The 25,016-nt window shown below is 42.9% G+C and overlaps 1 protein-coding gene and 1 long non-coding RNA gene across 3 annotated transcripts in view; both read left to right on the forward strand.

Annotated features, from left to right (window-relative positions):
* Positions 1-401: 401 nt before the first annotated feature.
* Positions 402-5,834, forward strand: LOC145355639 (uncharacterized). Of its 2 annotated transcripts, none has more exons than XR_013889019.1 (3): positions 402-477; positions 2,553-2,695; positions 3,285-5,834. It is a non-coding gene; the product is annotated as an uncharacterized LOC145355639 (long non-coding RNA). The 2 variants fall into 2 exon arrangements; XR_013889018.1 differs by having other exon boundaries at positions 2,553-2,671.
* A 5,969-nt stretch (positions 5,835-11,803) lies between these two features.
* sema3c (sema domain, immunoglobulin domain (Ig), short basic domain, secreted, (semaphorin) 3C) overlaps positions 11,804-25,016 on the forward strand; it is a 280,857-nt gene continuing 267,644 nt past the window's right edge. The window contains exons 1-2 of the mRNA XM_080207415.1: positions 11,804-11,835; positions 19,757-19,819. The gene's annotated coding sequence lies outside the window, so the exon portion shown is untranslated. The remainder of the gene's footprint in view (positions 11,836-19,756; positions 19,820-25,016) is intronic.

Below are 25,016 nucleotides of genomic sequence, written 5' to 3' on the forward strand. Positions count from 1 at the left end.
AGAGATTTATTGCTTGAGGGGCGCCACTCCATATCAAGCATGGCTGATCAGGAATCTCTCCCCCTCTTACCGCCAGCCATTGGCATGTTTCAAAGGATTTGCAATCTGTTGCATTATGAATGCTCCTTCCTTGGCCATCAAGTCCTGGGGTGGGACTCAAACCCAGGGCTCAGTCAGGTGTGCTACCCATTGCGCTATAAAATTTCCCATCATTGAATTCATCAGCAGAATATATCATGCACACTTGCCCAGCAGCAGTTTCAGATGCTAATGATTCCCTGAGTTGGTTGAGATGCGGTCCTGAACAGAAATGCTTGTGTTTAATACAAGGAGCTATCTTGCTAAAGGATTTGAAGCTTGTGCTAAGAATAGCTGCCTCAAAGCTCATTAAAGGTCATTAAGGGTGAGCCACAGCAATCAGTTCTGGGGCCTCAACTGTTTACAATTCATATGAAGACTTGGATGAAGGGACCAAAGGTACAGTTGCTAAATTTGCTGCCGGCATGAAGATAGATTTGAAAGTAAATAGTGAAGAGGACGTCAGGAGACTGCAAAGTGACATAAATAGGTTAAGTGAGTAAAGATCTGGCAAACAGTGTCTAATGTGGGCCAATGTGAAAATGTCCATTTGGGCAGGAAGAATAAAAAAGAAGCTTATTATTTCAATAGTGAGTGATTGCAGAGCTCTGAGGTACAGAGGGATCAGGGTGTCCTAGTGGGTGAATCAGAAAAGCTAGTATGCAGCAGCAGCAAGTAATTGGGAAATTTAATAGAATGTTATTGTTTGTTGTGAGGGGAATTCATTATAAAAGTAAGGAGGTTATGCTTCAGTTACATGGCATTGGTAAGGCCACGTGTGTACAGTATTGGTATCCTTATTTTGGGAAATATATAAATGCATCAAGGAGTTCAGAGAAAGTTTGGTCAACTAATACCAGGAATGAGCAGGTTGTCTTATGAGGAAAGGTTGGTGAGATTAGGCTTGTGTCCATTAGAGTTTAGAAGAGTAAGAGGTGACTTGATCAAAATCTTTACGATCCTGACAGATATTGACAGGCTGGATGTGGTGTGGATGTTTTGTCTGGGGGCAGCACAGTGGTTAGCACTGCTGCCTTAAAGCGCCAGGGGCCCAGATTTGATTCCTGGCTTGGTTCACTGTCTGTGTGGAGTTTGCACACTCTCCTTGTCTCTGTGTGGGTTTCCTCCAGGTGCTCCGGTTTCCTCCCATAGCCCAAAGATGTGCAGGTTAGGCTAATTGGCCATGATAAGATTGTCCCTTAATGTCCTGGGATGTGAAGGTTAGAGGGATTAGCTGGTAAATATATAGGGATATGAGGGTAGGGCCTGGGTGGGATTGTGGTCGGTGCAGGCTCAATGGGCCAAATGGCCTTTTTCTGCACTGTAGGGTTTCTATGATTCTATGAAAACAATATGACCAACTGCACTTCAGTGCTTAACCCTGAGACTAAAATAATTATGACACTACCAGCAAGCAGAGTCTTTGGATATTTTTAAGGCAAAGCTAGATAGATTCTTGAATGACAAAGGGGTGAAAGGTTATCAGGGATCGGCAGGAATGTAAGGTCAATGTTACAATCATGTTAGCCATGACCTTATTGAATGATGGAGCAGGAAAAAGGTGCCAACTGGCCTCCTGCTCCTAATCTGTATGTTCATATTAATGGCGAGTACTCGTTAAAGAAGCTGCCGACATTTTGGTGGAAGCACTTGTCCTAAAACCCCCTCCAACTGTGACCACATATATAGAAGTGTTGATCTGGATTTCAAACTCTACTCAAGAGATAACAACAGAAAACGCTGGAAAAACTCAGCAGGTCTGGCAGCAGCCGTGGAGAGAGAAAGAGAATTAACATTTTGGGTCTGTAATGAGTCTTCTTCAAGAGGGAGAAATGTGATGGATTTAATACCTTCCTGATGGAGGGGCAGTTCTCCGAAAGCTCATGATTCCAGATAAATGTGTCACACTTTAACTTGTGAGATTTCTTACGGATTTAATACTGTTTAGGAGAAGGTGGCACAAAATAAAAAGCCAGAAACAAGTGTGAGCAAGGAGAGATTTGACAAAGATGTCATGGACACAAGACGAAGGAAGTGTTAAGTGTGTGTTAGAGGCCAGAGAAATTTTGAAATTGCATTAAGTTAGCAGAATGTGTTAGTTGCAGAACAAGGGTCAGCACTCTGTAGAAGTGAAACATAAGAACATTTGACAAATGGCTCTTTGGGGAAGGGATCATTGGGACAAAATAATTGGATTTTAAATAGGGTGTCACAATGGAGGAGAGAGTTCATAGTCTGAATTTGTTAAACTCAATGTTAAATCCAGTCAACTATAAAGTGTCTAATTGAAAAAGGGATAGTCACTTCATCTTCATTGCTACTGGAGCTGTGGAGACAATCTCAGAAATACATTGGGAAACTTTGTAGGACGCTTTGTCAATCTCTCACTAATTGTCCAGTGACATCAATTCTGGAAATTCTCTGAGAACTTCACATAAAATGAATGACGCTCAATTTTACTGGATGTTTTACAGGAATCACCAAGGGAAAGGCAATGCCTGGCTATGGGCATCTTGCTCAGGATCCACCATGGTGGAAGAAGAGATGAGATTGGGAGAGCAACACCAGCAGGAGAGAGGGGCAGGAAGTTAAGGTGGACTCCTTGTTCTCTGTGAGGGTGGGGCATCCCTCTTCTCCTGACCCTTTTAGTGTTGTCTGAGAACCTATGCACCCTCTATTTCAGCCCCCGAGTTGTCCTGCCATTTGCTGCTGTGTATCAGCCTGTGCACTCCCAGATCCAGTGGCAATGGATGTGAGGAGTCCACAAAGGCTGTGCTGTGAAAACTGGCTCTAACCAGCACCTGTGTGTTAAACCAACCAGTACATGATGCTTTTCCAGGCATATTCAAATCATGGCAATCAGCAATTGGAACTAAAATTGCATGCTAAATCCAGACTTTCAAACAGGCATGTCTTATTAGCACAGCACACATTTAACACCTGTTTGCACCCTTTCACCAAAATAACTGTTCTCTCTGATCATGTAACCACACCAGTCCTAAATAATTTATAACTCACGTCTATATAATTTCCATCCATTCAGTATTTTATGTTTATTAGTAAATCATGTCTATACAATGAGATTTATTGAAACATTTCAATGTACTGTGTGATCTACAATACCTATAGTTCTCTTAAGAACTGTAGCTGATTAGCTACCAATGAATGTCACGCTATTTTAATTCTCTCCATATTTATCCCAACAGGCTAGATCTTGATCAAGAGGATGAGGTGAGTCAGCTGTTCCATGGCCGCCAACAGCGTAACTCTCGATCTACCAGAACAGGAGGCCAGCAAGGGCACCGTCTCTGAATGTTCCCTTTGCCCTAGAATGACAGGCTGAACCCCCTTCTTGCTGCAGGAAAGCTTACAGAGCTGGTATCATAGGGATGCAGGATTCTGTCTCTCCACTTGGTGGTGCTATGCACTGGTGTCCTGCGACGATCAAAGACCGCTAATCTTGGCTTTCTTCTGGCTAATTTCTGCATACTATTCAAAGTAACAAGTGTATTTTATTTTGCATGGCATTGACATACCGTTACGTCTGTTCGCTCTCCGGTTTGCGACAGTAAAACAAAATATGTGATTTGAAATCACGATCACCCAAAGTTATTGGCCAGAATTTTTCAGCCATTCACGCCCTGCTGCCACTGCCGGTGAGGATGGAGAATTTGGCACTCAGCCAAATCTCCATTCAGCGCAACGGGACTGGAGAATCCCACCAGCGTGAACAGTCAGAAAATTCCAGCTGTTGTATTTATAAACATTCGTGAGTGATGGAAAGAGCAGAGTTCTACACCCAGAATCTGAACTCGTTACCTATATTCCATCAATTCATAGTGTTAATAATAGTCATGATGATGTATTTTGCTGTGTCTAATTGACACGGCAAAATACATTGAGGGCAGCACAGTGGTTAGCACTGCTGCCTCAGAACGCCAGGAACCCGGGTTCAATTCCAGGCTTGGGTAACTGTGTGGAGCTTGCACACCCTCCCCGTGTTTGCGTGGGTTTCCTCCAGGTGCTCTGGTTTCCTCCCACAGTCTGAAAGACGCGCTGGTTAGGCACATTGGCCCTGCTAAATTCTCCCTCAGTGTATCCGAACAAGCTTTTGAGTGTGGCGACATGGGGATTTTCACAGTAACTTCATTGCAGAGATAAAGTAAGCCTACTTTTGACACTGATGAATAAAAAACATTGAGTCCAAGATGCTGAAAAAAATGATGCTTTTATGTGTTTGTCCTTTGATCCAAGAATCATATCACAAACCTCATTCCATCAAAACTCTATCTTTGGCAAAACATTTTAAAGATTTGATCTGATGGCTGTAAATTTAAACTTTTTTGCAATTTAACAGCTGTTTCAGATCCCACAATTGTACGAAATGTAACTTTAATGGTATTCATATGTGTATTTTAGAAATGATTGAATCTACCTGGAATACTGTTAACTACATTTCAGTTTCACTCACATGCCGTTAACGTACATCTGATTCACCCATCTGATCATAGCCACATAGATTTCTACCTTCAGGAGAACATGCTGAATGAGATTTATGGCTGAGACTTCTTTATTTAGAAGAAATATAATCATTTTCCCAAATCCTTTGGTAAATTGGTGCCCACCACTACCCCCACCTCAGCTAAAAATTGCATCTGAGCTGTGTTCTGGTCTGTAGCTTTTTGTTTCTATCACTTAAGAGTTGCTGGGGGTGTGGAATTTTCTCTTCTTCAATAACATCTATTTACTCACCTCAGAGGAAGAACAAAATATTCAATAGTCTATTATAGAGAACACATTTGTTAGTTCATCTTATGAAAGCTTGGAGCTGAAGGTAGAGCAAACCGAGATATGAAAGGAGGAGAGTAGCTAATTTATTAAACTTGCTCTGCACTGATAGTGACTCAACATCATACTCTCCCCTGCCCTGCTTCACCCCTGCTCTTTTTAGTCTCAGTCGATGATGTCTTGTGCCATAGCAGTCAATTCTCTGTTAAGCATCGCCTGTTGTGACTCAGCAGCCCCACTCTGGCATGGCAGTCTCTGTCATGTAGGAGGACGACAGGCTGAGATGGTGCACAATTTGCTGGTCTCTATTTCCTCTGGGCCCTCTTCCCAACCAGCTGAACTTTTCATTTCTGCTCTCCTGTCTCGGTGCATCTCCAAACCGTCAGTCTCCAGAGGTCACGTCCAATACTGATTGTCTGTGTTAATATCTGCCATCTTCATTCCTCGCTTGCAAGAGTCCTTTCGTACCCTCCCCCAAAAGGGACATAATCTGGGAGAGGAGAGATAACAAAGAAAACCCCAAGGCCAACAAAGGAAAATAATCTGTAAAATTCCTCTTTGATTTGCTCCCCCCCCCTGCCCCCCAAACCATCTGACCCTTCAGGAGGTCACATGGAACAGAGGCAAGAGCTGGGATAATGAACTCCAGTAAGTAGGATCTCACTATTTATGATCCATGATATGCTTACACCTTACAAACTTTCTAAAGTGCAGAATGTTAACTGCAGTTTGCAAAGAATGAAGACTTTTGAACTTATGAATCTTGCCTTCAATTTAACAGATGTTTGAAACTAGAAGTTGTATACTTTTTGGTGCTTTGTTCTGGAAAGTATTAGCTTACTAATATATCAGTTTGACACAGCAAGGAATGGCAAAGATGTTAGGGTCATTTAGAACTTTTATTCTGATTGGATCAATATGTCCCATAAAGTTTGACAAAATAAATGTGTGAAATTTCAGGTGTTTAAAAGCAGAACCGACAAAAGCTTTGAATGTTATTGCTTCTTTATTCATTTTCCCATTGGGAACAGTCCTTATCCAGATGTGAAAAACACTTTGTAAAAGTGGCAGTTATGACATGCCTTTATTTTCATTTGCAAAGGTGTTCAACAGAAGGGAAGTGATAGAATAATAATTATTTTAGTCTCAAGAGTTAAGCACTGAAGTGCAGTTGGTCATATTTCTTTCATAGAAATTCTATAGTGCAGAAAGAGGCCATTTGGCCCATCGAGTCTGCACAGGGGCAATTTTAGCATGGCCAATCAACCTAACCCGCACATCTTTGGATTGTGGGAGGAAACCGGAGTACCTGAAGGAAACTCACACAGGCACAAGGAGAATGTGCAAACTCCACACAGTGACCCAAGCTGGGAATCAAACCCAGATCTCTGGAGCTGTGAATCAGCAGTGCTAACCACTGTGCTGCCGTGCTGCCCTGCTGAGAATTTTAAGTACATTCAATTAAAAATAGATTTATCAGTGTGTGTGTGTGTGAGTGTGTGTGTGTGTGTGTGTATATGTATGTGTGTACGTTGCTAGTCTTAAATGAATCATTCTGGACGTTCTGAGCTAATTGCCTGTTTTTGAACCTTATGTGAACAGAGAGTTGTTTATAACTTTCCCAGAAAGATGGTGGGCAACATTTGGCTCCTTAATGTCACTGGGTTTTACCAACGAGGGAGTCAGGCATTGACAAAGATGGTGGATGTCCTTGCCCAATAACCTCCAGTGAAGTTAGCTCTGACCTTCAATGCCTTAAAGGACAAGAAATGTATGATAACATCATCAGCAGCTTGTACTTCCCATCGAATTGCAGGATGAGGATGAAGTGGGATTTGGAAGGGTGCATAAGACAGGAACACCACTATTTTTCATGGTTTCGGCGAGCCCAGTTGTTACGCCCTCAGTGATAGCCGCTCCAATAATGCTGGGCACAATTTTCTTCGAGAGGACAAGGGCATTCCTCTGTGCCTACCTACTGCCCGCTCTTTGTTGCGCTCTCTGTGACACCTTATCCTGCAAGGTAACAAAGGTTGTTAGTGAGTGTGGTACTAGATGTAAGGGTAATGTGGGTAAATCAAAACTGTGGTAAGTTTGTGATGATGTGTGTGGTCTTTCAAAATGGGCACCAAATTGTGGCGGCTTCTTGCAAGCTATTCCCAGCTCACCGTCAAATTCAATCTTTTATTCTGCACTCTCTTCTTTCCTTCTTCCCTATGCACTTTATGAAAGGTGTGCTTTGTCTGTAACAGTTCACAAGAAACAAATACTTTTCACTGTATCCCAATTCATATGACAATGGGCCCGATTTTATCATTTTGATTCTAAGTGCTGAATCTGAGCATAATTTGGATCCAACTTGTGAACCTAGTTCTCCGGCGCTCCCATATGCACTCAGCCTGTAAAAAGAGTCAGGAATCTGAATCACGTTGTGGGCGGGACTTATCGCACCCGAAACGCTGCAGCTCCAATCAGAGCCTTCCACTGCGCATGCATAATAAAGAAAATGAAAAACGCTCCCTTGTCACATCGCTCCCAGGCTGCAAAAAGTGGATAAAGCGGCCCAGGAGTGATGGCCTCCACAGACATCACCCCACCCACACAACATAACCGTCCCCCTTATCCACCCACCTCCCCCACTACCCAGACCAATCGCAACCCCTTGCCCCACTTTCCCCCCCATCAATCGCCCACAGAGTGGCAATGGACTTCCCCTGCCCCCATCCCCCTGCCATCCCCTCTCCCCACCAGAGATCCATCTGGCCCTCCTCCTACACACCCGCATCAGAGAATGATGTGGCCCGCCTCCCTCCCCTGCTCCCCCCAACCCACTGATCTGAGTTAGAGAGCCGCTGGAAGTTCTGAACTTACCTCTTTAGAAGCCGGACCCCCTGAAACAGACTTTTGCCAAGCATCTCTGTTTGACGCCGAATCTAGACAGGCGAACGCGATGATAAAGGGGGAAATGCCGTTAAGATTGGGCGTCCAGCCCATTAAGCCAATTTAAATGCACGCAAATACATTTAAATTGACGTCGCACCTGTTTTTGGTGCAGTCCCGATTGTGTCAATTTTTGGGCCCTGGTAAAGGGGGGATTGGCGCAGATGAGAGCAGGGATCGCGCTATTCACCTCACACTGACTTTACCAAGTTTTCACACCTGAAAACAGGCACAAGCAATGGTGAAGTTAGCCCAATAAATCAATCAATAACATGTGAATGTTAGAAATGTATCCTGATCATTGATGGTTGAATGATGTTGGTCTGATGCATTGAAGTGTGTGGTTGGTGGTATTGTTTTACAATGACTTTTAAGATACATTATTTTGACCACTCACGTGAGGTCATTGAGCTTTTTCCAGGTCTTTGGATCAGACTCCTGGCATTGACCTCGATAGATATCCGCTCCCACAGTCTTTACAATGCATACCTATGGAATAGTGACCTCTCTGCTCCTTTCCAACTCCTAAAGATAAAGTTTGTTTATTCGTCACAAGTAGGCGTACATTAACACTGCTATGCAATTACTGAGAAAATCCCCTAGTCACCACACTCTGACACGTGTTCAGGTGCACGGAGGGAGAATTTAGCATGGCCACTGCACCTAACCAGCACATCGCTCAGACTGTGGGAGGAAACAGGAGCACCTGGAGGAAACCCACGCAGACATGGGGAGAACATAGAGTTCACACAGACAGTGACCCAAGCCGGGAATTGAACCCAGGCTCCTGTGAGGCAGCAGTGCTAACCACTGTGCCACTGTGCTGCCTTACACTAAGGGCCCCAGTGCCACACCTGAGAACCCAGGAGCACTTTCTCAATCTTACTGCTCCATTATTTCCCCTTTGTGTTGCTTACTTTCCCATTCTCTTCCAGCACCTGCTGCAGCCAGAATGCATGTCATTTGAAAGAGGCACAAGCTAGCTTTAAGAAGTGCAGCCTAGCTTTAACTAAAGCAGCCTACCTTGAGTTTTGATGGCTTTGCATGAACTTGGTCTCCCTGCTGAATGTGCAGCGCACCTGCGGTGTATTTAGCACTGGGCTGAACACCACAATCATGGAGATGGACAGGTAATACGCAACTCGTGTGCTGCCTGTAACATTTCCATTGGTGCCAGAGCAATTGTAAATCACAATCCCAGCACTCGCAATTTAAGTCTTTTCCCAACAGTCTCTGAAAGGTGTGAATAACCATGTTTAAAATCTGACCTTGCACTGTCCTCGAACCCCAAAGTATGGATGTATTTATGACTGTATTTGGTATTGTGGTTTTTATGTGGAAAGTTATCAGAAAACAAAGCAAATGTTTCAGGGATATTTTAGGTTGACAAGGAGCTGGCTACTGCATGAGATTGTTCCCTTATGCTGCACATTCTGCTTTCCATAATAGGCTGTTGCATACTTTGCTGCTCTGCCTCACGGATGGATGTTTATAATTTCCCGAATGTTGCCTCTTGGAGCTGTAGGATCCTCACCGCAAATTCAAGATTTAGGCTGGTTCAGAATGACAACAGGCAGCGAGCAGAGGACACATTTATTTAAACCTGGTAAAGCTCCCTTCCTGATGTTGTAAAATATCACATTTGAATCCGAACACTTGTAAATCTATTTAGAAACTTTATTTATATTGATTGGAACAGCATAGGGGGTAGGGTTTTACAAATGAAGGAAAATTAGACTTGTCAGGCTGGGAAAGAAGGAACATGATTTCTGAAGAAGTCTGGTAAGTTTAAAATGAATTGTAAATTACTTCATATAAAATGTATTTTGTTACATATTTAAATTGAACAGCAGCAACATTTGGCTTCCGTTGAGTTCTTTATGAATGTTAAATAGAAATAAATAAAGTTAACCGACAATGAAGTATGTTTTATTGGAGACCTGTGAACATTAATGCAACTGAATCTCATCCACAGAGCTGATTATGTGGTTGAAATTTTGCTTCTGTTTTGTGTGTATCTGAGCGTGCGTGCAATGGTGGAATTTTAAATTTCCTTCTCAGTGCTGAAATCTGGGGCTGAATTTTCACCCCGATATGAAGGAGGTGGATGGGCCCACAGCAAGTGGCTAACCAATCAAGGTAAGTGAAAGGCCAACATCCTCCTGTGGTGTGCAAACCAGGTTAGCTGCCTGGAAACAGCAGACTCAGGAGGACAGTGCTCCAGGATGTCTCTGAGAACCATCCCACCCTCCCCACAGTCTGCCTGGCCAAGACTGCTTCTACAGGCCTTCCTGTGAAGACGTTTTTCTTCACAATAGTGGCTGGCCATTTATTAATGTTAAACTTATTGAGGTGCGGGGAGCGCTCTCTTTCTTCCTCACCTGAAATAGCAAGCTGCTGCTCGTCTCCCTTGCAGGGCCTCCCATTGGTTTCCTTAATTGAACAGCAAGATCCCCCTCTGGCCACTAATTGGTCAATCCAGGGAATACTGCTGCTGACTGAGCATAGTGTCGGGGCCCTCATGTGACACCAATATTAGGGCCATGATCCAAAGCACGAATCTGTGTCAAAGTTGTTTTTTGGATAGTTTTCTCCAGAAATAATTTTAATAAAATGGTTGTTATAACTCATGATATCATAGGCTGAATTTTACATTCCCCCATGACAGAGTTCGATCTGGCGGGTATCCTGACCACCTCTAATCAGACTCGTCCCTGCCCCAACCTCAGTTACACCAATGATTGATGTCTTCTTCAGGGCCTCATCCCTCTTTTGCTCAGATTTAATGGGCAGCTGTAGGGTCCTCACCGCAAATTCAAGATTTAGGCTGGTTCAGAATGACAGCAGAATGAAAACATACTTCATTGTCAGTTAACTTTATTTATTTCTATTTAACATTCATAAAGAACTCAACGGAAGCCAAATGTTGCTGCTCTTCAATTTAAATATGAGAGATCCATCCAGGTTTCCCTGTGTGGGTGGGGGCGGTCCCTCCTTAACTGGCATCCATGACCCATTGAGGGGTCCTCAAGGTGTAACTATCACAACGCTCCCCTCCCCCCAAGGCCTCTCAAAAGCCATCCCTCAACCCTCATAGACCCCCAAGCACTTGCAAAGTTCTGATCCATCGCCACTCACTTCCTTACCATCTGAGTATAGTACTGGCAGTGGCCATTGCTCCCGCTAGTGCCATTGGTACATCAGGAGCTATTGGTTTCTGACTGGCTGACGGCTCTCTGAGGCAGAACATTCTGACAGTGGAAATACAGCTTTTAGCCTGTTAACAATCAAATAGTTGTTAAATGATGGCAGGGTAGCCATTCTTCCCCGGTGTGGTCTCCCTGCCAACTCCCCTCACCTCCCCATCCCCCACCTGACATTTTAGCTGAGATGGGGCAGGAACCATAAAGCCCCGACTAATTCAGACTTACTTTTGGACTTCCTTGTGTATGATTTAAGATCATAAAACCATTAGACATAGGAGCAGAATTAGGCCACTTGGTGCATCGAGTCTGTTCTGCCATTCAATCATGGCTGATACTTTCCTCATCCCTATTTTCCTGCCTTTTCCCCAGAACCCCTGATCCCCTTATCAATCAAGAACTTATCTATCTGTCTTAAACACATTCAATGACCTCTACAGCCTTCTGTGGCAAAGAGTTCCCCAGATTCAAGAGTCTGTGGCTGAAGAAATTCCTCTTTATCTCTGTTTTAAAGGATCATCCCTTTCACCTGAGGTTGTGACTTCTGATTCTAGTTTTTCCTACTAGTGGAAACATCCTCTCCACATCCACTCTATTCAGGCCTTGCAGTATTATGTAAGTTTCAATAAGATACCCCCACATCCTTCTAAACTCCAATGAATATAGATAAGAATTGATTTTATACACTGGAGACACTGATCTTTATTGCAGTTGTTATTGAAATACCAGCTGACCAAACCTCTGATGTATCTGATTGTGTTACAGTGCCACAAAGGGGCAAAAAAAACATTTTATCTGCATGAAAATTATCTTCTGAATTCCCACGGTAAGTGTTAATCTTCTGGACATTATATTTATTGTGATGTGCTAATTTAGTGAATTAAATGTTAACGCAATGTCTAAGCTCATTTTGCAGCCAATACACTGGTCATTTTACTGGCTTAAAAATATAGGAAGTCTGATCTGTGTGTTGTGTGCACAAAGTGTCTGCGTGGGTTTTCTCCAGGTGTTCCGTTTTCCTTCACAGCCCAAAGATGTGTGGATGAAGCTGATTGGCCATGCTAAATTGCCCCTTAGCGTCACGGGGCCTAGCTAAGGTAAATATGTGGAGTTATGGGAATAGAGCCTGGGCGGGGTTGTGTTTGGTGCAGACTCAATGGGCCGAGTGGCCTCCTTCTGCACTGTAGGGATTAGATCACAGGGGTAGAATCGTAGAGGTTTACAGCATGGAAACAGACCCTTCGGCCCAACTTGTCCATGCTGCTTTTTTTTAAACCCCTGATTCTTATTAAGTCCTGGTATTCTTGAAAAAGGATGAAATGTAATTTTACATCACTGAAAATAATGTGAGCTACAGTTAATGCAAATTAATTCAGCTCATCCTTGGATATGATAGCATTTCTCATACTGATAAATATGCAGATTGCTAATTATTTTCACGCACAATAAGATGAATTGCAATTTTGTTTTTAAATGCTTCTTCTCATGAATATTACATAAAAATATGAGTAAATTGCCTGCCTGTGTCAATGGGTGGAAATCTCCCAGCTGGAACTAAGTCCCATTGTGGGGAAGGGGAGTGTTTCCTACTGGGAAGGCCAATAGGAAATCACACCATATCCTCCGTTCCAGGCAGAATGAATTATTGGAGCTTTGCACCATCTTGCGTGGCAGGGTGGGCTTGGTGACACATGTCACACCATCATCTTCACATGGCATATTTAAAAGGCATCCAGCGTCACTGACAAAACTTCCTGAGTCAGGGAGATGAATCTCTGTGAAAGCACTGGAACTAGGAGATCCATTTGACAGGCACTCCCCACCCCCACCCCCCCCCCACTGCACCCACTGCTGTCATGTTCCAGGGTCGAGGGTCACTGGTGCCCTCCATCTCACACTCCGGATGCAGCCCCACGCCTTCTTCAGATGAGTCCCGACTTTTGCACGCTACCTTACTCCATCATGTTCTGGATTGCGTGTTTTCCCACTGGCATCGTGGAGAATTGTGCGTGGAATCGATTGGGCCTTCCCATCAGCGGGAAGCAAATAAGTTCACGCTGGCCTCCAGTGTGATTCCCGGTCCATCATCGGAAGGTCCAGCTATAATTTAGACTGATATTAAACCAATTTGTGGACCCCCCCAGCCAAATTCTGTTACCTCCCCCCCACCCCCACCTCCACCGCCATCTGCCTTTGATCCCACAAGGGAGAATTCTGCCCACTGTCTCTCAGTCTTCTGGGGATTAGCTCCCATGTGTCATGGATTTTACCACTGCCCCCCTCCGAAGCTGGGATTTTCCAGCCCTGCCGAACGCTGGGATCTTCTGGTCCTGCTGAAAGTTAACAGACCTTTAGCTGGGCTGCCACATCGCTAGAGGTGGGTCCCACCACACCAGGGCCAAAAAATCCCAGCCTGAGATTCTGCAGCTCCTGCTTCAGAAGGAATGCAAGTGATTTCTAGCAACTTCTGTCAATAAGCCTCTTCCTTTGTGAAAAATATTTTGTTTGAGGAGAGAAGAATCAGAAGTAAGGTACACCGTGATGCAATTCTATCACTCAACAGTCGCTCACCATCATATTCTTTCACCAGATTGACATCACTATGGTGTGTGTCAGCAACTTAAAAGACATTTGCCACACATTTTTAAGAAAATGTGGCAACGATTTAAGTTTTAAGTTTATTTACTAGCTTCACAAGTAGGCTTACATTAACACTTTAATGAGGTTACTGTATGACCACTGCCCTATTTACACTGGAAGGCAAGGTAGTCAACAAACACAGATTTACATGCCTTAAACACAGCAAGCCCCAGCTACTGTGGGACCCATGGCCTATCGCAACCAGGACCGATTCCTCCCCCTGCATGATTGGTACGGTGGTCCAAGCCCCCCCAGAATGGACGTGACGCTGACCTTGTCAGATATCTGGTGCCAGTAAGCTAGTGAGAGGCGAGGAATTTGGCGTGAACCTGATTTCTCAGCTCTCGTGTGATCTTACTGGCTTGCCTCGCCCATCGGCTGGTATGACACAATGGTAAGATCGCCCCCTTTGTATTCCCTTTGAATGCAAGACCATTAGAACTGTTTGCAAAATATTAAACTCAATTGTGATATAAAATAACAGCACGGTGAAATTATTGGAATTGAAGCTTCTTCTGGTTATTAAAAGTATTCATGTTACCTAAACAATACTGCATCAACCAGCCAGTGTAGCTAGTTGGCTGTTTTGTTTGTAAAATGATATAAAGGCACCATTCACTCATAGGAATTCTATAAACATGTCATGAGTTCATTTATTTAATATGGGCACATAGGAGAATATATCAACATGGATTGAAAGCTTGTAGAGTTCAGCGGCAGAGCTGTGCGTGCTGTGTTCTGCTCACGGGCCAAAGTGAAACTCAAACCATGACACACTTCTCCTCCAGTGATGTCATGATGTATTCCTTAAAGGCACATTGCAACACTGGTTTGGCACGAGTGGCATTTCCTTTTATGGATTTGGCATAGATGGAATCATTGAGCCATGTGCGGAAAATAGTTGGAAGAAATAGGCCTCAGGAATGTTTCTGAGCATAAGGAATATATTGCACACAGGCTAATGTGCTGCATATTGTGCTATTAAATACATTTTTAAAGTCTTTCTCTTTGCAGTTTTTTCTTGGTTCTGCTCTTGTAATTCACTAATCCTCCAAGCACTGTTGTTTAGGCAGCAAGGTTATGTTAGGTCAGATATCAGATAATTAATCCCAATATGAATTAGCTTCTCAGCCGCAGGATATTTTATTTAGACAAGATGAATTGAAGATGACAGAATGCCTACAGCACAGAATGCCTTTCTATATCCCTCTCCTGATGCTGAGCCACAACAGACGGTTGCATAAAGCTGATCTCACATTCCACAAACTACTCATCTTCCATCATGCCAGTCTGCATGGTTCAGACCACTGTACCAAGGAATAACAGCTGAGGACCTATGTCAGCAGGAATGGGACCAACATGCCACCATTAAAATCCACTTCTTCATCACAGATCCCACAGTCTGTCCGCTCGACCTCAATCTGCAATGCCAACATTGGGCACTCGTCAACAATTCCTGCACTGGCTGAGGCCTTGGTGCAGCAAATTAGCAGAAGTAAGGCCCCGCAGTGAACCTGGACTACAGCCAAGATGCACTGAAATTAATGACTCACATCATTGAAGCCTGTGCTGCTATGCCTGCTTTAACCCTTACAAAGTAGACAAAGAATTGCTAGCAGACTTCTTGTTAGTACAATAATATTTATTCACACACAATTATTAATCACCCACTCAATTCATACTAAGCTATCTTACAGAATATTAAAGTTCAAGTTCAACACTAGACCTTGACTTACCTTTTGCATGACTGGCAATTACGCAGGCAGATATTGACCTTTATCCACGCATTAGTCTCCGTAATCCTCTGCGTAGTCTGGTCTTTTGGTCTGATCTGATATTCTGTCTTTGGTTTTCCTTCCGTCTTTGGTGAGGTGGCTCTCCTCATGCTGGTCATTGCTGGTGATAGTTACCGTTGTTTGGTTCATTCATTGGGGAGGGAGAGAGAGAGAGATTCATCTGTTGTGCTGCACCTTCTATACCTCATTGGTTTTTGCACCATTTGCTAATTAATCAATTAGAGCTTGATCACCCTGATCGATAAAGTCCAATCAGGTGCTACCACCCTGATCTCTGGATGTGTACCCAATGGCCATGCCTGTAGGTGCTGGAAGCATGTAGGTCACATACCTCCCTCTCAAATTAAGGCTTAAGACACCCTTGTGTCTGGTAAACAAAGTAAGAAGTCTCACAACAACAGGATAAAGTCCAACAGGTTTATTTGGTAGCAAAAGCCACTAACTTTCGGAGTGCTGCTTCTTCATCAGGTAAGTGGGAGTTCTGTTCACAAACAGGGTATACAAAGACAAAAACTCAGTTTACAAAATAATGGTTAGAATGTGAGTCTTTACAGGTAATCAAATCTTAAAGACACAGGTGATGTGAATGGACAGAAGGTTAAGCACAGGTTAAAGAGATGTGTATTGTCTCCAGCCAGGACAGTTAGTGAGATTTTGCAAAGCCAGGTAAACAACACAGTTTGACCAGAAAGTGTCCTTTGTCCTGGAGATGACCTATATTCTGTGCATTCTAAGTCTGTAGCTGCAACCTGTTGATCTCTGTCCAGTTTGTTTTGAGGCTGTAGCCTGTCTGTTCCAGTGCTTGTCCAATTATCTCAGTATGCTATTGCAAACTGCCATCTTAAGTGGCCTGCTCAGTGGAATGCTCAGAAAGCTCCATTTAGTTATTGTGGAAGCTATTGCCTGGCTTGTGAGTATTGCACAAGCTAAACAAAAAAGCTCTGGTATATTCACAAATGGTTTGCAGCTTCTGCCTGGGGGCTGTGATAAAGCTTGAGGTGAGGGGACTGGGAGCCTTGATAGAACCCAATTGCTCAGTCTGGCTTTAGTCAGGAGTTTGTAGGGGAAGGGATTGAGCACAGTACCACCTGCACACTGATGTAAGAAGGTACATGACCTGGACCTAGGATCAGTGTGGTGTTGGCAGGAGGCGGGCTAAGATGGCAGATGGGGATAGTTGTGTGTCTGTATCTTTTACTGTATATTTATATACGATTACAATAAAGACTTGCTGTTTATATACAGAAGACTTCTTTAACAGACAAACTCTGCAATCTACACCATCCTAACACCGCTGAGGAATTAGATTGTGGAAAGAGAGCAAGACAACTGACACATATCAATCTTCATATTTTAGAGCATTAACTCCAGCAGAGACAGTTAGAAGTGGAGGTAACTACATTTTAAAAACAAAATAAAAACAGGAAAAAAATCAATGTTAGGGAAAATGAGGGGTAGAATTGGCAAAAGAAGGGAGCCTAGACAGGAGAAAGTTTGAAAAAAAAAAGCAAGAAATGGAGGGGAAGGCATTCCTTTCTGCTTTAGCCTTGATAATTAATCAGAAAGAATTTAACTAAAGTATCTATTAATATTGTATAGGGGTCAGGCTAAGCCATTTTAATGTTTATTTTAGATAACCATTTACGTTGGACTTTATTTTGTAGGGAGTTACACAATATAATCTACCTTTTTACAGCATAGTCTGGAACAAAAGGAATATATTAATGGTTTAATTTTTTTTGCGAAGTTATAAGTTAGTCATAAATTATCTGAAAGAAACATTACAAAACTTTTCAAATAGCCACAACAGTAAAGTGCAATGATATTCACATTTTCTCCAGAAATCTTGGGGGGAGTTTCCCACCCCACCCACCACAGGAATCGTTGCAGGCGGAGGAAAGACCATGGAAAGGTCTGTTGACCTCAGGAGGGATTTTCTGGTTTTGGGGCGTGCACGGCTGGAAAATCCTTCGTCCAAGGAGCACTCTGAGGGTCTTCTAATCAACAATGAGAACATTACAGACATTTCAGTATTTTCATTACAGGGAGTACAATTCTGTTCATACTATATTAATGTGGTTTACAATGGGAGCGCTCTCGAGTGGGGCCGTGTACAAAACAACATTTAACAAAGATCAAGAACAAAGAAAATTACAGCACAGGAACAGGCACTTCAGCCCTCCATTGACCATGCTGCCCAACTGAATTAAAACCCTTTATTCCTCCAGGGACCATATCCCTCTATTCCCATCCTATTCATGTATTTGTCAAGATGCCCCTTAAAAGTCACTATCATACCTGCTTCCACTACCTTCCCCAGCAGTGAGTTCCAGATACCCACCACCCTCTGTGTAAAAAAAAAAATCTGCCTCGTACATCTCCTTTAAACTTTGCCCCCTAGTAATTGACTCTTCCATCCTTGGAAAAAGCTTCTGACTATCCATTCTGTCCATGTCCCTCATAATCTTGTAGACTTCTATCAGGTCGCCTCTCAACCTCTGTCGTTCCAATGAGAACAAACCAAGTTTCTCCTCATAGCTAATGCCCTCCATACCAGGCAACATCCTGGTAATCTTTTCTGTTCCCTCCTCAAAGCCTCCACATCCTTCTGCTTGTGTGGCGACCAGAATTGAACACTGTATTCCAAGTGCAGCCTAACTAAGGTTCTATAAATTTGCATATTTTGTCCATTGCCTATTTGTGTAACACTCAGTGCTGATTGCACTTGCAGATCAGCTACTTTGAGCTTTTCTGTCTTTCAGCCACATCAATGATTATTCTCGAATAAAGTTATTTTTATCCATGCCTCATTGTACGAAAGAAAGGCAGGGTCGAAACATGCAGGAAAATGAAAGGTGAACTGTATAGAGGCTTTATTTTTACAGCAAGCTTATTTTGAGGAATTTGTGTCAGAGGGACAGCTTCATCCTTGCTGACCATTACAGTGGATTCCCAGGAGCTTGTCTTTTATCCACTTTTAGCATCCATGGGGATGAAAGAAAACAGGGAAAATAAAATCACATTCTTAGATCAAATTGCTGGCAAAATACTGAGACATTTATCTTAACCCTAAGCCACATTAGATGGAGGACAGAGACAGAATAGTGACATTCTCAACTACACACCAATAAAAGACATTCAGTAAAAGCAACGTGATGCCAAATGTATCTGTTAACTTTGGGAGGATTAAATCAAACTTACTTGAAAGGCTCATCTGTCTCTTTTGGAGCATTTGTAAAAATCATTTATTTTCAAATATCTGTTGAACATGATAGGTTCCTATAACTCAGCACAGCGTCTGCCCAATGAATGGGTGGCACATTAGCACTGCTGCTTCACAGCTCCGGGATCCTGGGTTCGATTCCTGGCTCAGGTCACTGCCTGTGTGGAGTTTGCACGTTTTCTTCGTGTCTGTGTGGGTTTCCTCCAGGTACTCCAGTTTCCTCCCACAGTCCAAAGATGTGCGGGGTTAGGTTGATTGCCCATGCTAAGAAATTGCCCCTTAGTGTCCAGGGATGTGTAGGTTAGAGGGATTAGTGGGCATAATATGTAGGGATATGGGGGTTGGGCCTGGGTGGGATTGTGTTCGGTGCAGATTAAATGGGCTGAAGGGCCTCTTTCTGCACTATAAGATTCTATGAATATTAATTGTAGTGAGGTGCTGGACATTAACTGGGGACTGGCCTCAGCGGAGCCTCTATCCATTTTGCCAATGCACAGAATTCAATCAAAAACCAACCTCTGCTTGTACATTTGGAATAAGCTGAAATTGTGGTGGCTGGAGCAGGGTGCAGGAAAAGTAGGGTGGGATTTTCCAGTTCCCCTGCAATGAGTTTTCCAGCAGGAGAGGCAGCTGACCATTGGCCGCCACCAGGATTTTCCATTCCCACTGATGTCTACAATGTGTTGTGAGACTCACCCATCCCATTGCCGGGGGACCTGCCGTGGAGGGTCACTTTCAGCGAGACAGGTGGATCCCGCCAGTGGGAAGGGCTGGAAAATCCTGCCGGCACTGTGAAGTCCTAGAGCTTGGAAGTGCATAAAACTGAGTTCCAGTTCCATCCTTGGCCACTTGACTCTCTGGGTTGTCCCAACATCTGACTAAAGGCAATAGTCAATAATACAAGAAGGTGAGTGATTTCACTCAGCCTGAGATGCACTCTCCCTAACTGAACTCCAAACATTTGTGTCTTGATACTTACAGAGCCAAAGAGTGGATGGAGAGACAGTCAGTGACGGGAAACTAAAAGCGCAGAATTCCCAAATATGGCAGTTTTTAACTTTAGGATGTTTTCAATGTTTTTCCTCCAGGATTTGTGCCTGACGACCAGCCTGATTGATGGTCTCCAAGAGCAGACCACATCACTGGAGGAGGTAGGTCCGGGGTGAGGGGGGAATACGAAATGAGAATAAAAAATATGGACATGTACGTGATAAATAAATAACACTGAAAGTGTCAACTAGAAAAACCAACGAGTTAGAAAAACCTTATCAGTAAATTGAATGTTAGCACTTCAATCTGCACAATGGTGTGGTTGGTGATTTGATTTTGTTTAGCAAGATAACAAAGTATGGAAATAATGATACTGCATGATGCCTACATAGCCATTGCTACTTTGTTCACCACTGAATCATTGCATGAATTCAATCCTAAATTTCAATGGGAAGGAAATTGTGGATCAGCAAGTTGGGCCTGTAGCCGAATGAACCATCTGAGTTCATAGTCATTCTGTAAAAACAGGAACATTTTTAACACTTTGCTCAGTTGCTGAGGTTTCCTGTTTCCTTTCCTCCTCTGGATAGAGTTCTCCAATTCCAAATTAACACTATTTATATTTAATAAATCAGTTTCTGTCAAACATGGGTCTTTGGAGGGAAATTTGATCAGACTCAATATTGGACACAGAGATTGTGCTGTGTGATGACACATTCCTGGCATCATTGAGGAGGCAGTGTGTATGCTTTGTGAAGCCCACTGCTGACCACTGCACACTCAGCAGGGGGTTCGGGCGTGAACATGGCTGGCATGATAGCCACCAGCCCGCACTTCTTAAAGGGGAGGTGATGGCCTATTGGTATTATCACTAGACTATGCAGCCAAAAACTCAGCTAACGTTCTGGGGGCCCGGATTTAGAATCTTGCCACGGCAGATAGTGGATTTCACTTCAATAAAAGATATCTGGATTAGGAATCAAATGGTGATCTTGAAACCATTGTCAATTGTTGGAGAACACCCATCTGGTTCAATAATGTCCTTTAGGGAAGGAGATCTGCCATCCTTACCCGGTCTGGCCTACATGTAACTTCAGGGTCACAGTAATGTGGTTGACTCTCAATTGCTGTCAGGCATCTAGGGATGGGGAATAAATGCTAGCCAGTCAGCGATGCTTATTTCTCATGGATGAATTAAAAAAGAATGGCAACCTTCCCTTCTTAAAGAGGAGTTGCACTTGAAAGACACCCATGAAACACTCAAGACAGCTTTGCTTCATAAGGTGGAGGTCAGCAAATGGCCAGAGACACAGCTCAGGGCGTGCTTGCACACCAACTCACGGAGCAGCACTCCTTGCTCCTCTGGTACATTGCCACATTGGCACGTGGTGTCCACAGAGCTATGTACATCAATCGATGGCATTTCTACAAGCCTTGCAAAGCCACATACTAAAGAGAAGTAGGATGAGTAAAAAAGAGGACAACAAAGTCCTTTCTCCTTCAGGGTCCAAAGTCTTACTTATGCTGTGATGGGTAGCGACCTGTAAAAATGTTGCTAATGCTCCTGACCCCAGCCTGAAAGGATTCCTTGGTGTAGAAGTTTGAGGTTTCAGTGATCTTTGCTGCCATTGGCAGTGCAGCCTTCACCCTGCTCTGTGGCTGCAAGCTCAATTGCAGGAGGTGGCAAAATATAGTAGCCACATCTTCAATTAAATGTAGATGTCCCAATCACTGATCTCAGTGACCCAAGGCAGAAGCATTGCTCCCTGAAGACCCATGGTGGATAAGGTCTTCTGATGCCATCCTCCTGCCTCTATACATGGCTTCTCCTCTCTGCTATCGTGGCAGCATCTTCAAGGCTTGGGCTGCAGCCTCACAGGAACTGCAATTATTTCACCCATAAGTGAAAGCAGGCATTCTCCTGACAGACCCTTTAACTCCTCTGACATCTTTGTCAATTTCAGCTGTAAATTGAGTCAGGATTCACAGCTGGGGCACATCCATGCAAGAAGTGGCTGGACATGTTTTTGCTGATGTTGACAGAGGTTTGGACTACCACAGAATCAATACCAGTGATGCTATGGAACTGAACTTTTCAGCCACACTCAATCTCCAGTTCAGCACCAGCAGTCTGCAATATCCCAGCATTGGTCCATTGCTGCTTGTTGTGACAAGGGTCTGATTTTAACTCTGGGTGGGTGGGTTTCGAATGAATTAAAACACACCAGAAGGACCTTTGAATAATCCTGCTTGGATCTCTATAGTTAATAGTCAGCTGCTGTACGGCAAAATTGGTGATGGATGGAGGGTGGTACAGTGGCACAGTGGTTAGCACTGCTGCCTCACAGCACCAGGGACCCTGTTCAATTGGGACGGTGACCCAATTCACAGCTTGGATCACCGTCTATTCAGAGTTTGCATGTTCCCTTCATGTCTGCGTGAGTTTTGTCCAAGTGCTCCGGTTTCCCCCCACAGTCTGAAAGACGTGCTGGTTAGGTGCATTGGCCATGCTAAATTCTCCCTCTGTGTATCCGAATGCACACCGGAGTGTGGCGACTAGGGGATTTTCACAGTAACTTCATTGCAATGTTAACGTAAGCTTACTTGTGACACTAATAAATAAACTTTTTAGGTGAATATTGCATTAGTACCTAACTATCCAGAATATCCTCACACCCTCTTTGGGTTTGTTACAATTCGGTCCGCTGGTTAAGAAATAATAATATAGTTTGTTGGATGCTTTATAAACTGTGGTTTTTCGAAGAAGAAACTAGATTTAACAAGTAAATAAATAGGAAGCCAGCAAATTTAGAACTGAACAATTATTAAATGGAAATGCCTGTTTTCATAATTAACGTGCTATTAATGGATTTGTAGGAAGGTTTGACATTAAGATATGACAATGTGGGTTAATTAATGGTAATAAAATATGTGAATGAACATAATGCACCTGCAATAATGACCAAAATTCTTTTTAACCAGTCACATCAATTTGATCAAAGTTCATGCAACTGTGATTTGTACAATGTTTATGGAGAGTGACGCAATGACGTTTCAGACCATTTTATATACTGACAAGATTCAGCATTTATTTCACTGATTTGGCGCTAATTCTAAGTCTTCCTCTTTGTCAAACTTCCTCATCGCAGTCCTGAAATGTTCAATACCCCCCTCACCTTTTCCTTAACATTCACAAATCTAATTTCCAAAGTGGAACAACCCTCAGCAATGGGAATGTGTTTAACTGTAGCTAAAATAGTAACTAAAGTAAATGAAGAAAGGAATGTCAGCACCTTTGAGATTTAACTGTTGAGGTTCCTGTTAAAGATATCATATTCTGCTTATTATGGACTTAAAGTCAATAACAGTTACATTGAGGAAGGAATCAAACATAGCTTGATAACAGAGAAAAGAACATATCAGAAGGAAGCTGTAAGATTTGTGTGTTTTATTTTTGACTTACACTGCTTATTCAGATTGTTTATAACCTGCTGCAGAAGACCCTCCATTCTACAGATTACTTTTCATTGAAAACTCATTCTAATGCATTACTACAGAGATTTGATTAGGCTTAAGCCAATACACCACAACATCAAATGAGATTCATCTATCCCTTCATAATTAAGATCCTCTCACCAACTATCAATGGCATGTATCAGAAACATTATACCTGATCAGCTTCGTAGGATCCATCAGACCAGAAGGAAGCCATTCAGCTTATCATGCTTCTGCCAGCTTTTTAAAGAGTTGTCCAATTAGGCCCACTTGCCTACTTTTTCTTCGATAAGCCTGCACCTTTGCTTTTTAAACCTATATTCACTTCAATTTATTGCAACTGCTCCCATTACTTTTCCAGGCTGTGAATTTTCCAGTTCACAACTCTGCTGTACAAAAATGTTTTGCCTCATTGCCTCTCGTGTCCATTCTGTAGCCCTGGTTCTCTCTGACTCTAATGTCAACAAGAGTCCCATGGAAAGAATACACCTTTTAAACTGTTCAAGCATAGAGGTCCATTTTAAACAGAGAGGCTGGTTAACTAAAGGATGTCAAAGATGCCAAGGTTAGATGCCATCTTGTTATGAGAACTAAATACTTGAACCATTTGTGCCAATTCTCTCCGCAAATTGATGTGTACTGAACAGTGTAAAAAGGACTGGAGTGTGTTAAATCAGTTTGATTCTTTGATAACTCTGAAGTTCAGTCCAGGAGGGCTAACAAAAGATAAAAGAATGATTTTCAGCTGCAACACGCAATACATGTGGGCAGCAGGTAAACCTTGCATTATAACAAGTGAACCTTGTCCAACTGCCACAAAACAGGTCTTCAATGTAACAGTTCAAAATGTACTCATTAAAAGCAGATTGCTTGACTGTATTGTATAAAAAGCTTTTCAATAAATCCCTGGGCACAGACTGTACACTGCCAGATAGAAAGAATGCTTGGAATTCTGTAAGGTAGCCCATATTTCTACAATTGTTCTTGCGTCTGTTTTTAAACAGCAAAGTACTTGTTTTTCCATAAGTAAAGGTCATTTCTCTCGAACGTAACATTGATGCAACAGCCTGTCTTTTAAGGAAGACTTGATTAATATGTAATGTTATAATTAAAGTCATCAAATTTGCAGCTCATTTAGATCTGGCCCAATTTCTTGACAAGTGAGTTTGAATGTTCGTCTCTTAAATTACATAGCAGTTTCTATTTAAATGCTGTCAAAGGAAAAAAATGAGTCCAAAGTATCATTAAAATCTACCGATCTTGTTACAAAATGCCCCATATTTGCTTCTCTTGGTTGTTAGGGAGGGTGGACTAAAATAGATACTGATACAGACTTTGTCAAGATTGCATTCGGTTTACGGTAAGGTGACCTGAACTGAATTCAATACCCCGGCTGAAGAAGGTGTTTCTGGATTTAAGTTCGGGTCGGGCAGCATTATGATATTGAAATCACTTTGCTGATATAAGTGTCACGTTTCCTTTCACTGCGACATTTTCTTTAGCAGCTTATGTCAGTGCCGTGAAAACGTCCTGCTGCAAAGCCTACGCCATCAGCAAGAACAAGGCTCAATATCTTTAAATTCCAAAGCATATTTGGAGAAAATAAAGCAGTGTTATTTCTGTCTGAACATGTAATGTGATTTTTAGCTGCAAATTCACTCGAGTTTGAAATCCAAGATAAACCTTGCTCAGTAGTTCAGGAAATTTGATCTAATGCAGCCCTGAAAGGCCGCTTGTCTTGTCCAGCATCAATTTGGACTATGGCAGCCATTTAGAATGTACAATTCTGGTCCCTCTATTATAGAAAGGATATTATTAAACTAGAAAGAGTGCAGAAAAGATTTACTAGGATGCTACTGGGAC

The sequence above is a fragment of the Carcharhinus amblyrhynchos genome, chromosome 19, assembly GCF_965287045.1.
Source record: "Carcharhinus amblyrhynchos chromosome 19, sCarAmb.v2.hapA, whole genome shotgun sequence".
NCBI lineage: Eukaryota > Metazoa > Chordata > Chondrichthyes > Carcharhiniformes > Carcharhinidae > Carcharhinus > Carcharhinus amblyrhynchos.